General features: G+C 46.7%; 1 protein-coding gene across 3 annotated transcripts in view; it reads left to right on the top strand.

The window, feature by feature from the left end:
* Positions 1-6,419: 6,419 nt before the first annotated feature.
* The window catches only part of LOC1276249 (protein grainyhead), a 191,275-nt gene continuing 182,988 nt past the window's right edge, over positions 6,420-14,706 (top strand). For all 3 annotated transcript variants that reach the window (XM_061649475.1, XM_061649476.1, XM_061649474.1), the window contains exon 1: positions 6,420-10,910. The gene's annotated coding sequence lies outside the window, so the exon portion shown is untranslated. The remainder of the gene's footprint in view (positions 10,911-14,706) is intronic.

Raw genomic sequence — 14,706 nt, 5'->3', positions numbered from 1 at the left:
TGGGGAAGGTAAAATTGTCCGTTAGAAAATGATTACGACCAAAAAAGCATAGTTTCACGCCTCTGCGACCATTTTGTTACGAAAAACAACCAGCAAAGGGCATGAGTTGATTGATTACTAACAAAATGACTTATTTCCCGTATTTGCGGAGAGTTCTCAAATGATGAAAATACTTTTTATGTATTAGTTATGTTTCTAAAATTTAGTTAAAATAACGTACTTCTTGTAATGATAAATGCTACTGTTTGATTTCAAATAATTTGTTTCCTATTTCTAGCGACAATCCATCGAGGATAACCCGAGTGGAATTAACCATTAATTTAGGCTTGCAAAAAAGGCTCTCCGAAGAATAAAAGGAAGCATTTTCAACAGATGCCTTCACTCTCTCTTGTTGGCCTGCTCACGATAGAGCACGTCGATGTGACATGGCCTGCTCAATAATTATGCTCCAGGATGCTCGGTCTCTGGCTGAAGCCTCCCATGCATCCCACCTGATCTCCGACAGGTCTCGCTTCACCTGATCCTGCCATCGAGTTCGCTGTGCTCCCCAGCGCCTTGTGCCGAAGTAGGGATCGCTGTCGAACACCTTCTTGGTGGACTATGAGTCCGGTATCCTCATAACATGCCCTAGCCAGCCTTTGCCACCGTCACGATGCTCGGTTCGCCGTACAGCTCAGCAAGCTCAAGAATTCATGTCCCATTCTTAACACTGATTTATTTTAATTGAAAGTATTTTCCTACTTACACTGTTTTGAAAACAATTGAATGCCACAGCTTCTTCTTCTATTTGACGCAACGTCCTACGTGGACATGCCGACCTATACAGGCTTTCAACACTTAATTCATTACCACGAATCCGGATAGTCAATCCTTGCTACGGGGAGACGGTCCATTCTAGGCTTAAACCCATGACGGACATGTTATTGAGTCGTTCGAGTTGACGACTGTACCACGCCATTCCAGAATGCCAAAGCTACAATATACACATTTTATACCACAAAGTTACAATGCGACTTTGTTATGCTGCTGCTATGAATGCAACAATGTTAAAGCAATCCCACTAATAGCTTTACCTAAGTTTGAACGTTTCGAAAACTTCATCATGCTTTCGATCGTGTCCATCGTGGCTATCACGAGATATGGACCACCATAATGACACTAATCAACATTACAACGAAACGCGTTGCGTTCCTTGTGTGGGATGGCTGGACCCCAGACCTTCTACGGTCAACTCTCCTCTCTGTCTTTTACAGTGTTATCAGCGTCTGTCCCGCGTGCGCAAAAAAACCCTTGGCATGTACCAATCAGCGAGCTCTTTGGGCTGGCCAAACTACTGCTGAATGCTGTGTGTGCGTGTGTGTTTGTGTCTCGTGCCCAAAACCGAACATAAAAAACCGCAACCTTTCACAAGCTATCAGCGCTTCGCTAGATAAATGAAAGCTGCATCCTAGAAAAGGAGATTTATTTCCTGCCCACCCGTCCCATTGCGATTGGAATCGCCAGCAAAAAAAAAAACAGCCGCCCTATTGGAAAGCAGCGATCCAACTTGCGTCCCGATTGTGCACTAATTCATCGTGCTCGTGCGCTTGTCATTTGCAATTCGCGTGCGTTTGCCAGGAAGGCGAGGGCAGGAAGCGCTTGTTGCATTCGTATTGGTCCAGATCCGGTTGGAGCTGGGTCGCGCAGCTTCGAATTTATTGAACATTTTTACTATGTGTTGGAATTAAGAGCGGAGAAACTGCAAGAGGGAAACAACAAGAAGTAGGGTTGCTAGCGATGAATGGATTGCATGAATGAAACCGGCGCTTAATGGAAATCGTGATAATGGCCGCCTCTAGATAAGGATGATGATGTTACTACTAACGAACCGTACTCGTCCATTGGCTCTCGCTGTTAGCAGGCGTTGAGTTGCCTCTCTGAAAGGTTATTAGTCTTGGAGGTTATGTGAAACGGTCGTTTGGTTACAAAATGAGTTTTCTGGATGTATCGTAGTTTTAAATCTTTTTAACGAGGAATATTATTTATTTTGAACATTTTCCAAAATTGATCTAAAGTTCTATGAGGTTGTTTGTATTTGTTGCTGCAATTCTGCAATTTATTTTATTTTTCATTAGAATGTGTATAAAATGAATGAAATCTCGCATACTGCTCGTTCTAGTAACTATTCCATCTAGATGAAATATGAATTGTTAAATCCTTCGCCTAAACTTTATGGTGCCATTTCCATTTAGTGCGTATTTAGAGCTGAAACATGAACCGCCATGTCACCCTGTCCCGGTTTAATGATTATTTATCTACTCAATTCGCTCGCTCTCAAAACGGCACACATATTGCACCGGAAACCATTTCCGATTATGTTTTCAACTAAATGCAACCAACAGTGGGTACATAAATTCAGGAGAAAAAAATGGTCAATCTATTGCAACGTTTGCGCTGCACACCAGAACAACAAACCCGCCGTAAAGGCGGTCGTTTTGATGTCAACGCACCTTTCGTCGCGATCGTCCAGCGATTACGACGACCTGTGGTGGCCACATGAATCACGGTATCATTGATCGGGTGAAATGGGAGAGAAAATGCGGTTGCGTAAAGCTTAGCTGCGTAACCAGAACGTGTTGATCGGTGGGCGCCGCCAGCGAAACGTTCGGAGAACCTGTTCGATGGCGGCCCGCGTTATGAGAAAAAGGGAGCCAATTAGCGAAACCCTTTGCGTACGGGTTTGTTTGTACACCGTTTATAAAATGTGCAAATGTGGCTTTACAACCAGGCCGGTTGGGGCTATAAACCGCGAACCGAGGGCTGGAGGATGCTTTGCGTTTTACCCAAATAATTACCTTTATGCGTTTATGAAGCTTCTTTGTACGGAATCTTTATAATCTTTCGGTACGTAATTTTTAAAACGCATCAATCCATGTAGTGCACAAAATGTGGTAATGGGGTTTTATTACATTACAGTCAGTAATATTGTTTTATGATTCATCCGTCACCTTAACTCGGGGGGAATATTCGGGACGACGAGGCCGGGCTGCGCCCAATGCATTGCCGAGATTTATCGTTTTTTCGCTTAATTAACGAATTAATATCACGCTGAGGGTAGTTTTAGACTCTTTTTTTTTCTTCATCAAGCCACTGCACCACTCATCGCCAATTTATGCCGATTAATGACGATGACGGTTGCCCGGGCTGGCAGATGGCGCTTTAGTGCGGTACAGTGATTATTCCTCTCGCTCATTCACTCACTCACTCACCTCTGGGTGCGATGAGTAATACTGTGATCGTGGTTGTGATGGCGAATGAAAGTGTAATAAAAGAAGAAACGAAGATTTCAAGAAAACACATCAACGGTTAACGAAAGTGATGGATGCAATAAAATGTAGAAAGGATGCCGTGCCGCCCGTATCGCCGCGACCTCCATTAATCGAGGATCCCGGATTCGCCATGGTGTTGCAATCGGTGGAAAGTTTGTGCATGCGAATGAATGTGAAGCGTATCCTGTTGCTCGTTGGTTGCTGGTGCATTACTGCGTAAAAAGTGCAGAATAAAGTGAATAACTTAACATCCGAAACGCAAAAGCACAGTCCAAAAACTGGAGCGGCTGCGATACCGAAAGGTACTCTCGCCTACGCAAACTTTCGGTTTATGTTGGTGTCCTGTCCGGTTGATTGTCGTCCGTGTACTTTTGTATTTTTTGTGTACAGTGCGTCATGCCAAGCTATTGTTGGGTTTCCTCTTTTATGTATTTTGTAAATCATATGCCGATTTTATTGCTTTCCTTTAATAATCTGAAGTAATGACTTACATAGCGATAGCGATACTAAATAACTTCTTCGAATCAATCGAGTGAAGGACCACTTTTATTAAGTACCGATGCATTTGATTGCATTGATGTAGGGTTTTTTCGCTACAAACTGTACAGCAAACCAGATCCTGATCGATCAAGAACCTTGCAACGTTTCAAAACGGCAAAAAAAAAACGATTCAAATTTCCAGAGAGAAAGTGTTTCAACCAAAACCGATTCAACATTGCAACGCTCCTCGCTTGAATTGTTTTGGAACGTTTTCCATTGCCTTTCCATTTATTTAAAAGCAATGCATTCCCTTCCCAATAAGCAACAAAAAAAAAACCTTCGATAATGTTTTCTGCCCTCCATACTCGCAACTGGCACATGTCCTGGCCGGGACGGTGCACGGCTGTAATCGGTGCGGCGTGGAAGTGAGACGAGTTTTACATTCTCCTCGAGTTTCTGCACGAAACTCCGAGCCCCAAACAACTCCTTACAAGTCCTTCCCATGCGCTCGTGGCCGTTTCGTAAACGTTTTAGCTTGTTTTTCCCCTGACTGCGTTTCCCCCTCGCTTCACTGCGAGCCCCATGCGCATCCGTTCGCAGTGTAAAATCCTTAGCTACGAACGAAGTACCACCACCACCAGCCCCGGTGTAGGATGCGATGGAAAGCTGAACAGGGACATGAGACAGCGCCAACCGCAGCGCAGTGCCCATCCCCGGCTCGAACAGATAACTCATTATCTTTTGTCTTTAATCATTCACGAAATGAAATGTTCTCTTGGGCTTTGTTTTGGGTCCGTTTTCCGCTTGGGAGCCCGCACGATTGTTTGTTGCTATTGGATGTGAATGATGTTTTTTTGATAACTTCGTCTTCGGGCCTTTACGGGCGTTCCGTTTCCCAAGGGAGGCACACGTAGTAAAATTTGTAAGGGGTTCAGCTGCAGACAGCATCACCAGCAGCAGCACTTTCCAAAAAGGAGTTGAGCGAAACGAAAATTGTACAAGAGCAAAACAGTAAAAAAAAAAAATAAATAAGAAAATGTTTAAAACGTCGTCCTGTTTGGGCTCGTTGGCTCACTCACTCACTCACGTGCACGTGATCATTCTTTCGGTCAACGTTTTTGGAGTTGCCGCAGTTTTTTGTTTTTGAAGTTTTGCCTCTGATGCTTCCTTTTATTTTATCATCTCCACTTTTGGGGAGTAGCAAAGTCGGAATGGCATTTTTTCTTGCTCTGCGCACGGTGTTTTCAGGGTGGTGGGGGGGGGGGGGGGGAGCTTTCCTTCACTTTCCATTTACTGATGCTGATTGCGAGCCAAATGCACGAACCATTTTCATGCCTGCAAACCAGCACACACACACAGGACGCTATCGCTTGGCCTGGTCGGCAGTTCCGTGCAGTTCCTAGTTTGTGTTGACGGCGGGGGTTTTTGTGTGTCGTTTGTGGTTTTGGGTTTTTGTTAACCGCAGAGCACCTCGGACGGATTTTGTTGTTTGTTTTTGAGCGTTCGTTTTTTTGTTCGTTAATGTTTCACTTTATCTCGTTCTTTGTTTGTTTTCTTGTCCCATTTGGGTGGACGATACGGTAAGGTTTTGGTAAGTGTGTGGGCCACATCAAAGGGCCAGGCGATAGTCCTGGTGCAGTTTTGTACGGTGTGGTTCGCACTCGCAAGCGTAAGTGCAGACGAATGTCGCATATCTGCTGGTTCGTTTACTTTGTCGATGTTGCACAATGACAGGTCACGAATTTTGGGCAGAGATGTTGATGAGAAATGAAAGTGTGTAAAATTAACATAAAATAGAAGTATTTATAGAGCAACGAACTAGCTTAAACTCTTTTTGCCGGAGTTAAAATCTTCTTACAGTAATTGATTCTACAGTAATTGATAATTTACTCAACATAGCTAAACTTAAATTTTACTCATAATTTATTTACGAATTATATATGTATGATCAGCCCTTTTTTTACCAGAATAAAGATGCTTATGCAGCTGTTATAACTTTGTTTTTTAAATTTAAATAGCGTAGTTACCTTTATCAAGGTTCAATAATTTTAAGTTGTTATCGAAATTCCTGCAACTACATGTCCTCCAGCACAGATATTTGTTTTTGGCTTGTTCAGAAATCTTGATCTGATATTTAAAAGTACATTATCTTGATGTGCTTTTGCTCTTGCTGCTGTATCTCTGCACAAGGAAGTACCGATCTCCCTTCTTATGAAACTTCTCCCTTTTTGTTTGCCCCTCCCTCCACCCCCCTCGCTGACTAGCTACTGGATGGAAGCGGCCGTATTCTTGCTGTCCATTCCATGCATCATTCCCAATGGAGGAAGCATACATACATTTATTTATTACACCTCCATAAAAAAAGGAAAACAACAAATGATCGTTCATATACATATAATTAAGGCAAAACAAGCGGCAGGAGATGAGGTGATAGGGGAGGAAAGGGAGGGGAGGAGAGGGGGGAGTATAACAACGCGATCGCGTACGTACACACGAGCGCAGCACACAAACACACCGGCGCACTCAAGCCCCACTACGATCGGGATCGGCGAACGTCCGCGGAAGCCATGTTGGATTCGCAGCATCCCCTGGCGCAGCGGCCGGCACAGAAGTATTGGTGCGATCCGGGCGTGTAACCGGAGTGCGTGCCAGAGTCAACACTTGCCTTTCGTGTGGATCGTGATTTCAGTGCGCGGGAGAGCCACGCGGAGATGGCGCAGTTCGGCGTCTGTGCGCAACGCGCTGCGTTTCCCATTTTTGGACCGTACGGGGACGACAGAGAGATAGAGAGAGAAAAACGATCGTTATTAAAATCGTTTCACCGGCGTCCGGCGACCGGTGGTGGTGGACCAAGTTTGATGATGATAAGTCTCTCCTTTAGTGGCCATCCCCGCTCGCCACGGAACCTCTCGTGTGGTTTCGTTCGCGCATCTGTACGGAAGGGGTTCGTCGCCATGCACGCGCATGAACGCATCGAAGTGTTTTGATGGACGAACGCGCACGCACCGCGGGCCGATCGATTTGAGCGGATCGTTTGGAAAAGGAGAACTAAACGGCACGAATAACTAACATCACTCCGTTGGTGAGCTGTGGTTGCTGGAGCCTCTTCTAGAGTGCGCTAAGGGTTACCGCTTCGAGAGGTCCCAAAGAGCTCTCGAGCAGGAGTTGCGTGCATTGAACAGTGCCTCATTCCAGGTAGCAACATTTGGGGTTTGAACTTCCGCACAATCTACAATCGAAGAGCTTATTTTACGTTGTTGTCTATTGTAATAATAGTGAAACTGTTTCATCTTTAACACACTTTCAGAAAAAAAACACCCAATTCTTTTGAAATACCGAACCGGCCCATTATACCAGAAAGACTATCTTTCGATGACGTGCGTCATCAAAACCCTTCTCTTAAACGCCTGCCGGGGAAATGTGGGTTTTCCCCAATGACATAGTTGCCGCAGGTAGATTTTGGTCCGCAGCCCCTGATAAATACTATCACCACTGATGGTGAGTTTCCCGTACTAGGGTGTTCCCTTCCGTAGTATGGTGGGCGCGATATTAATTTTGACGCAAGCGTTATTCCCCCCTTCGTGCAAAAGAAGATGGTGCGAAAGAGAAATAGTTTCCGTATCGAATCGAATCGGATTAATTCCGTTGCCAGAAGGCATTTGAATTTTATTGTCATGGAAACGATCAACGATCGCGCACAGTGAGTTTAGCATGGTACGGTATCTTCGGTGACTGTAGTTTTCTCGTTTAGCATTTTATTCTTTACCAAGCAGAAGAAGAGAAAACACTTTTTGTGAAACAGTGAAATCAATCAAAATCATAAAAAATCTCCCAACTGCCGGCGAGCGCGTTGGGCATTTGGTGATGAAAAGGTTCGTCGTCTGTTTGCTTTCTATGGGCGTTTAAGATGAAATCTTTCGTTTGTTACCTCTGCCGTCGCTTACTAATGTATTTTGGTATTCGACTGTGTCGATAAAGATTTATGTTAGGCGTAACTTCCCGCTAAACTCAGTGTGTAACGTTCAAATGTGAACGTTCCCTGGAGATGATGCCTAAGAACTCTTCTCCGAGCCGGTTTCTTTGTGCGCACGTGCCTGTTTAACCACAGTATCTTGGTGCAATTGTCGGCAAAAAACACTCTGACCAATAGCAAAAAAAGTAGAATGCGAAGCGTAAAGAAATACTGAGCACAAAAAAAAAGAATAATAATCCGCTCTTACTTCCACCTTGATTTTGTGGCGCGATTCGCCGATTAAAGCTTCTTCCTGGTTGTGTGTTGCTGTTGCCATAGCTTCTTCCGCGGCTTGTCTCCCACGCAATTTTGGCAGCACTTGAAAGGCAGCTTCGCATCCCCCGCTGGCAGCTGCACCAATCCCAATCCCGAAACTCCCTGCAGCATCCCAAACGCGATGGTCCAACGGGGAAGACGAAGATTATTCGGCCTTTGCCTTTGTGCCGTACGTCTTGTCTACGGTCAAAATACCCCTTGCCGTAATAAAATGCGCGCTGTCTCTGACTTCTTGAAAGTTAAGCTTTTGCCGGGCCGCACGTTGTTGGTCGTGGAGTGTGTGGGTCCACCACCGTCGTGCCTCGCCGCTGTAAGCGAAGGTACCACATATACACACACACACGTGCACACCGCTGCAGCCCACCTGACAACGGGCGCGCGCTAGTATGACGGAATGACAGCCCGGCAGCCTTCGAGGTGACCGCGATTGAGAGCAGACCTCGATCGAGGCAGTCATCGTTGTGTGTGGATGTGTGTTGTTGCTTTAGGGCCAAGCACCGTCCTGGCGTTCGAGCGTTTGTGAGCTTTGCGCTTGAGTCATGCGCAAGAAGCGCTTCGGGGGTGATCGTTACCAACACACGCGCAAGGATATGTGCGTATCACCCTAGAGCACGTGTCGAGCTGAGAGTTAATGTTAAATATTATTATTTTTGAATCTATTTCACGGAGTGTTATGGCAAGTTTTTATGATATAATTGTACGAAAATGTTTTAAACATGATTATGACTTTTCTGTCTTTGTTGTGAGACTGCAAGAATCATCTTGTCTTATTTTAATACAAGTTTATATGAGGGAAATGAACAGTATTATTCGAGGTTGATATGTTGCTGTATACTTTTACTGTAGATCGTAGCTTAGCTATATATTCCTAAACTCGAGTAAAATTTAAATAACTAAGATTGCAGCACCATTTCTGGGGCAGCGTTGAAGTCTTTCGATCCGAGTGCGTATTAGCTGCTCGCAGATATTATTCTCTCGCACTGTCGATCTCTTTCATAAATCTTTACTTCTCCCTCGACAGAAGTGGCAGGTCCCATCTTACCTTTTACCTCTCACGCCCCTCCAACCACCAACCGTACACTATCGTTGACATTTGCCGGAGCGGAGCTCGCTGGTTTGCGTAAGTGAGTGGGCAGCACCGTGCCAGAACGAGAGGCATCATAGGACAGGTACATGTACGACGAAGAGAGAAAGAGAGAGAGAGAGAGAGATAGAGAGTGAGAAAGAGGGAGAGAGAGTTGCTCAGCCTGCTTCTGGATGATGGTGTGCGTGTGAAGTCGATCGTTTTCCATCCGCTTCATTGGTTCGCTGATCGGTTGCCCTGGACTCTGGGATTCCCTTTCTCTCGCTCCTGGCAAGTTCGGCGCTAAACGGATCGGCGCATTGCATTGCTTGTGCAGGTGTGTTGGTGGGAGAGTTGTAATATCGATGCCACACACACACACACATACAGCTGCACAGTGGGTGAGGGAGGCGGATCGCGGTAGTGGAACGCGCTGCCGGGTTGTTGGTGCTGTTGCCGTCGACGCTGAAGCGTTCCGTAAGCTTCGGTTGTTGGCTAGCAGGGTCGTGTCGTATGTCTCAGATCGTTACTGCTCTGCTGCCCCGTTGCTGCGCAGTTGCTAAGAAACGCAACGGAAAACGTTTCGTACGTGCGTCCCGCGGTTGAACGTTTCGTAGCGCTTCTCGTTAGTGGCAGATTACGCTGCCACCTGCTTTAAACACGGCGAATTTGTGCAAAAGGTTCGGATTTGTGGTTTGTGTTAGATGTGAACAGTGCAAACATTGCGTGAAACAGGTCCGGAAGGACTTGAGGCGTCCGCTAGAGCCGAAAGGACGACCCTCTCTATCTCTTTCTCTGTCTTTCAAAGCAGCACGGCAGTAGTGAAACGTGCTGAATCTTCCGCTGGTTTGGCGGGGCTGCGGGTAACGTGCGAGGAATAGTGAAGTGTGATACATACAGTAGCGTGCTGTAGGCCCAGCGTCCTCACTGAAATCAGCACCACAATCGCGCCCAAACTGTGCGCTTACACGGGGTGCGTGTGTTCTGCGTGTGGTTGTGCTGCCGTGTAGTATAGAATACGGTGCGAAGCTTTGCGTGGGCTGCCGTGAGTGTGTTCTTAACGGTAGGGCAAGGTAGCCAAGTGCCATTAGCCTTTTGAATGACAAGGAATCGTTCGTCGGCTTAAAGTGTCCCGGGTTCGTCGCTTGTTTGGTCCATACATTGCATTGAAGTCTTTCCCGTTGCCCAAGTGCAATCGCAACCAGCCAGGTGCCCTGCAGTGATGCGTGCGTGTGCGTTTACTGTTCGTTTGAAGTGAATTCAGTGAGTGTTTCTTAAAATTAAAAGGAGCACCTATGAGTAGCCGAAAAATAGTGAATATTGCTAAATATCTTCCAGTGGGAGCATGGAGATGTAGTGTTGCTTAGTCAAAAAGCATAAAACAACACAAATAAAACGCGGATGTAAAGGCGTTAAGCGTGTGATATCGAACGGAGTAAGTGGAACCGGCGCTGCAGCGCGGAAAGAAAAGTGCAATCAAAGTGAAGGAGCAAAAGTATTAAAAGGCAAAAATAGCGCCAGCCAATATTCGCGTGCGCCTTCCGGCAGCAGCAGTGCAGTGTAGTGAATGTGTTTGTATGTGTGTATATGTGTGTGTAAGAGTTCGATTGGTATGTAACGAAGGGCGGTTTTGTATGTAGCTACTAAGCCACCATCCGAGTCGTTGCACGGGCGGGAAAAGAGTAAATTAAATCAGCAGCAAATCGTGTCTCTCCGCAGTCATCGCTGTCGGGGATAAACGCTCAGTTCCGGAACCGGAGCAGACAAAAAGGTAAGCGGAATGGAAAGGTTTTTCCTACCACAGGTTTACCCTTCCTGCTGGCGAGAAGAACTCCTGCGCATGCGCTTCCCGGTAACCGTAAACCCTTTCCGAAGCGGCAGAACTAGAATATTCCATTTCCATTTGTTTCTTTGTCAATCCGTCCGGAGTCAACACCGCGACCGCGAAAGAACGTGTTGCCCTCGCCTTTGCATGCCATTATGTATCGTTTGTGCAAAGCCCAACCACTACTACTTCCTCTCTGCCAATTCCTACTTGTCGCGGCTGGAGTCTGCAAGCGGACGAGTGGTGTGTCTTCACCGTAAGCTCGAAAGACTTCTGAGCGCAACGGCAAGCGACGAACCCACCCCCCTTGTGCCCGTGCTTGGAGAAATATCCGCCCGCAGGCTTTAGCGCGCTGCTGTCATGATGCTGCTTTCACGGGTCGGTAGGAAAGGAAATGGTAATGTGAAACGAGAGAGGGTGTACATGTCACCTACCCCTTTCCTTTCTCCGAGATTCTTCCGGGGGCAAGAGAGAGACACATATCGCCTCCTTCCTTTAAGTAAAAGCTTTTTTTATTATTCAGGCCTTTTTAACTGTCCGATCGTCGGGCTGTGTGTCATGCTGGTGGTGCTTTCTTGAGCTTATCTTTTCTTGAAAATAATCCGCGCGCTTTCGTGACGCGAGATGCAGCCGTGTGCTCCCGGGGGAGTTTGCTACCACCCTTTGCGGGAGGCGTCGTGCAGAAATATTGTCCCCACTGCCGCGTCCATTTGCCGTGGAAGAGACACCGACATAAGGCATAAGCGTCTCTCTGGGAGGACTTTGGCACTACACAGCCACACAACCATAGTTTGCAACAATTTGCACACATTGGGAAGGATGTTGATGAATAACTTTGTTTCGTGTGTGTGTGTGTGGGTATGAGGCGAATGATATGAGCTTTTTTTCGGCCGCACTCTTGTGGTGACTTCATGACTTTTAAATGGGTTTTGTATTTATAGTCGTTTCAGCGGAATCGGTCCACCCTTTTGGTAAGGGGTTGTGCTGGATGGAGGCGCCGATCGTGTTGTTCGCTCTCTGGCTCTCGTTTCCTCTCCATATCGCTCTTGATCGTTCGATCCACTCCGTCATATAATATGTGTTGCCATGCCAATGATGCGGGAAGGGAGTATCGCTGGTGGAATGTACCATTAAGGGTCCAGGGGGAGCGTACCAAGATGTCTGGAAGCCAAAGGGAGACGCAGAGAGAATAAATGGAATAAGTTGTGAAATAAAATGATGAAAAGGAAAGAGAAGGAGAGAAAAATCATGGTAGTTGGGATAAAAATAACCATATGTGTAAGTCTTCACTCACACAACGCCAAGGTGTACCAGCGCTGCCAACGCTCACGCTGTAAGCAAAATCAAAGCTAGAGAGAGAGAATAAACCAACATGTACAGGGGTGTGCAAGCGAACGGGACGGAGGGATCGAACCAAGAACGAACCGAGAACTGAGCAGCACATAAAAACAACAAAAACACATGAAAAAATGCGCAACCCAAGAACCAAGCGATTGCTGTTGGCTTTTGAGGCTGGCGAAGAGAAACATCGCGCCATGAGCAACGAAAGCCATCATCGTTTGGAATCGTTTGTTGATGGTGCTTGTGTGTTGATTCACCGCAGCAGGCAGGAGGATGGGGGGAGGGGGGAGGGCAGAGGCCACCAATACAAAGCTCCACACAAAGCTTTCGGACGCGATCATGCGTGGTGGCTTGAAGATGTTTGTGGTTGGTGCGGGGAGCGAGGTGCGGTGTTCGGGATGTGTTTTTACGCGCTACACGTAACAACACCACACGCATACCAAAACAAAGCGCGTTAAAACCAACGCACACTACCCTGCCTGTGGGGTTGGGACGGCAATAACGCGAAGGAACGACGCGATGAAAATAACAACAATAATGATATTAAATAAAAATAACACACACACACACAGACGCAGCCTCCCTATAAAATGTCATGACATTTCTACCATAAACATTTTGGGTTTCCCATTTGGACAAGATAACGTGTGATAAAGTGTAGGGAGAGAAACAGAAAGCAAAAATAATAATAATAATAGTAAAATAAAAGAAAACAAGCAACTGAAAACGGTTGCAGGGAGAGCAGGAGCGAACTGTGTTGAAAAAAAAGGAATCAGAAATCTCTGCGCCTGCCCGCATGCTCCGCAAAGGCGGAAAAAAGAGAATTCATGCCTTTAGCCATAAAACATAAAGAATGAAAAGCAACTCAAAAAACCGAAAGACACGTTGAGTGGTGAAGAAATGGAGCCCAAACACGGAGCCCAGCAAAGGGAAAAGTCAAAAAGCTAGCAACAGTCAGCAAGTCTCGCCGGGTATATCCTGCGTGCTATGGTGGTTCGTTTCTGGCGTTCTGTTTTTTTTTCTCGGTACCAACTCCTGCTGCATGCTTTCTTTCTTTGCAGTTTTTGGCCCATTTTTCTGTTAAATTATTTCCTGCACGTCCTGAAGATCTGATACGCGATAGGACGAGGATGTGAATGATAGTGGGGGTTGCATGTTCGGTTGGACAAAACACGGAGCCACACGGCCCGGGTGTAAGTGGTAGATCGAGTACGGGGAAAGTTAATCACGAAGGACTGTTTTGTGGCAATGTTCGTAACATTCCAGTGCAGTTTTCAGGAAGCTGATATTTTTGGAGATACAGTGCGAACTGCAAGCACTCGGTACGATTGCACTTCCTTTTTCAGCGAAGTGGAAAATGGCCGCATACGTGAGGATATTTTAAGAAAGCATCACTTTCTTGGTTCATTTTTGGTTTCTGGGCTTAAACTGAGATGAATCATTTTCCATGGAAACTAAAAATACTTTATCTTCTACAATCAACTTCCATCCCTTCGCCGCTCGGTAGCTCGGGCTAGAGTTTAGAAAGGGAGTTGTTTAACGATTAACGAGGCGAAAGGAAGTAAAAAGCGTACACGATGCACAGTGTGTACTTACGTGTGCCCGGGCTGTTAATAACTACCCGCGGTGGACGGGGCCGTAGCTGGCCCGCGATCGAATCGCGCGAGCCGCTTCCTGAAGACCGCCGGCAGCCCATGTAGGGCCATGATGTTTATTATTATTGCTATTATTGGCGACTTAATTGCAGAGACGGTGGCCGAGAGAGCCGCACCGAGGACAATTGCTCGCCATTGCACACAGCTTTGGCAGCACCGGAAGACACACAGAGAGATTGCGCTGCTGCAAACGCTTCTTGCAGGCTCGCAAACAGCAAAATGCATGCAAGCGGTGCGAAGCGGCGAGAGCGAAAGAGAGCAAACTCGCACCACAAAGTAATGTGTCGAGGATCAGGTTGAAGGAACTGTTGCTGGCCGCGCGTCACGAACCAGTCCTGAACGGGTGCGTGCTTGTGTGTATCTGTGTGTACATGCGCGCCTTTTTACTTGATCGACCGACTGAAAACGCTGATCGAACGCGCTCCGCCAGAACTGTCATCCGTCAAACGTGTCCGGCAAAGCGTGCTTGTGACGTGCGCGGGGCATCCGCAGCAGAAGACCCGGTTCTGCACCAAAAGCCGGTCTAACGTGCACGTGACTTTGATGGAATGGGGTGGCATGATCGATCGACAACAAGCAAGCCCGGGGTTTTCGAGAACGGGCTCGACGACTCGCTCGTCATCGCCCTAAGCCGCCAGCACAGAATCCGGAAGAACCGGGTGAAAATGGTTTGCCCTTTTTTCTTATTTCTTCACGCGGCCGTTGTTTCGACCCGATCAGATGGTTAGCCCGATCGGGTCTTGCCG

Source organism: Anopheles gambiae, chromosome 2 (assembly GCF_943734735.2).
Source record: "Anopheles gambiae chromosome 2, idAnoGambNW_F1_1, whole genome shotgun sequence".
NCBI classification, from domain to species: Eukaryota; Metazoa; Arthropoda; class Insecta; order Diptera; family Culicidae; genus Anopheles; species Anopheles gambiae.
The sequence above is the reverse complement of the archived record's forward strand: the minus strand, read 5'-3'. Positions and strand labels throughout refer to the sequence as shown.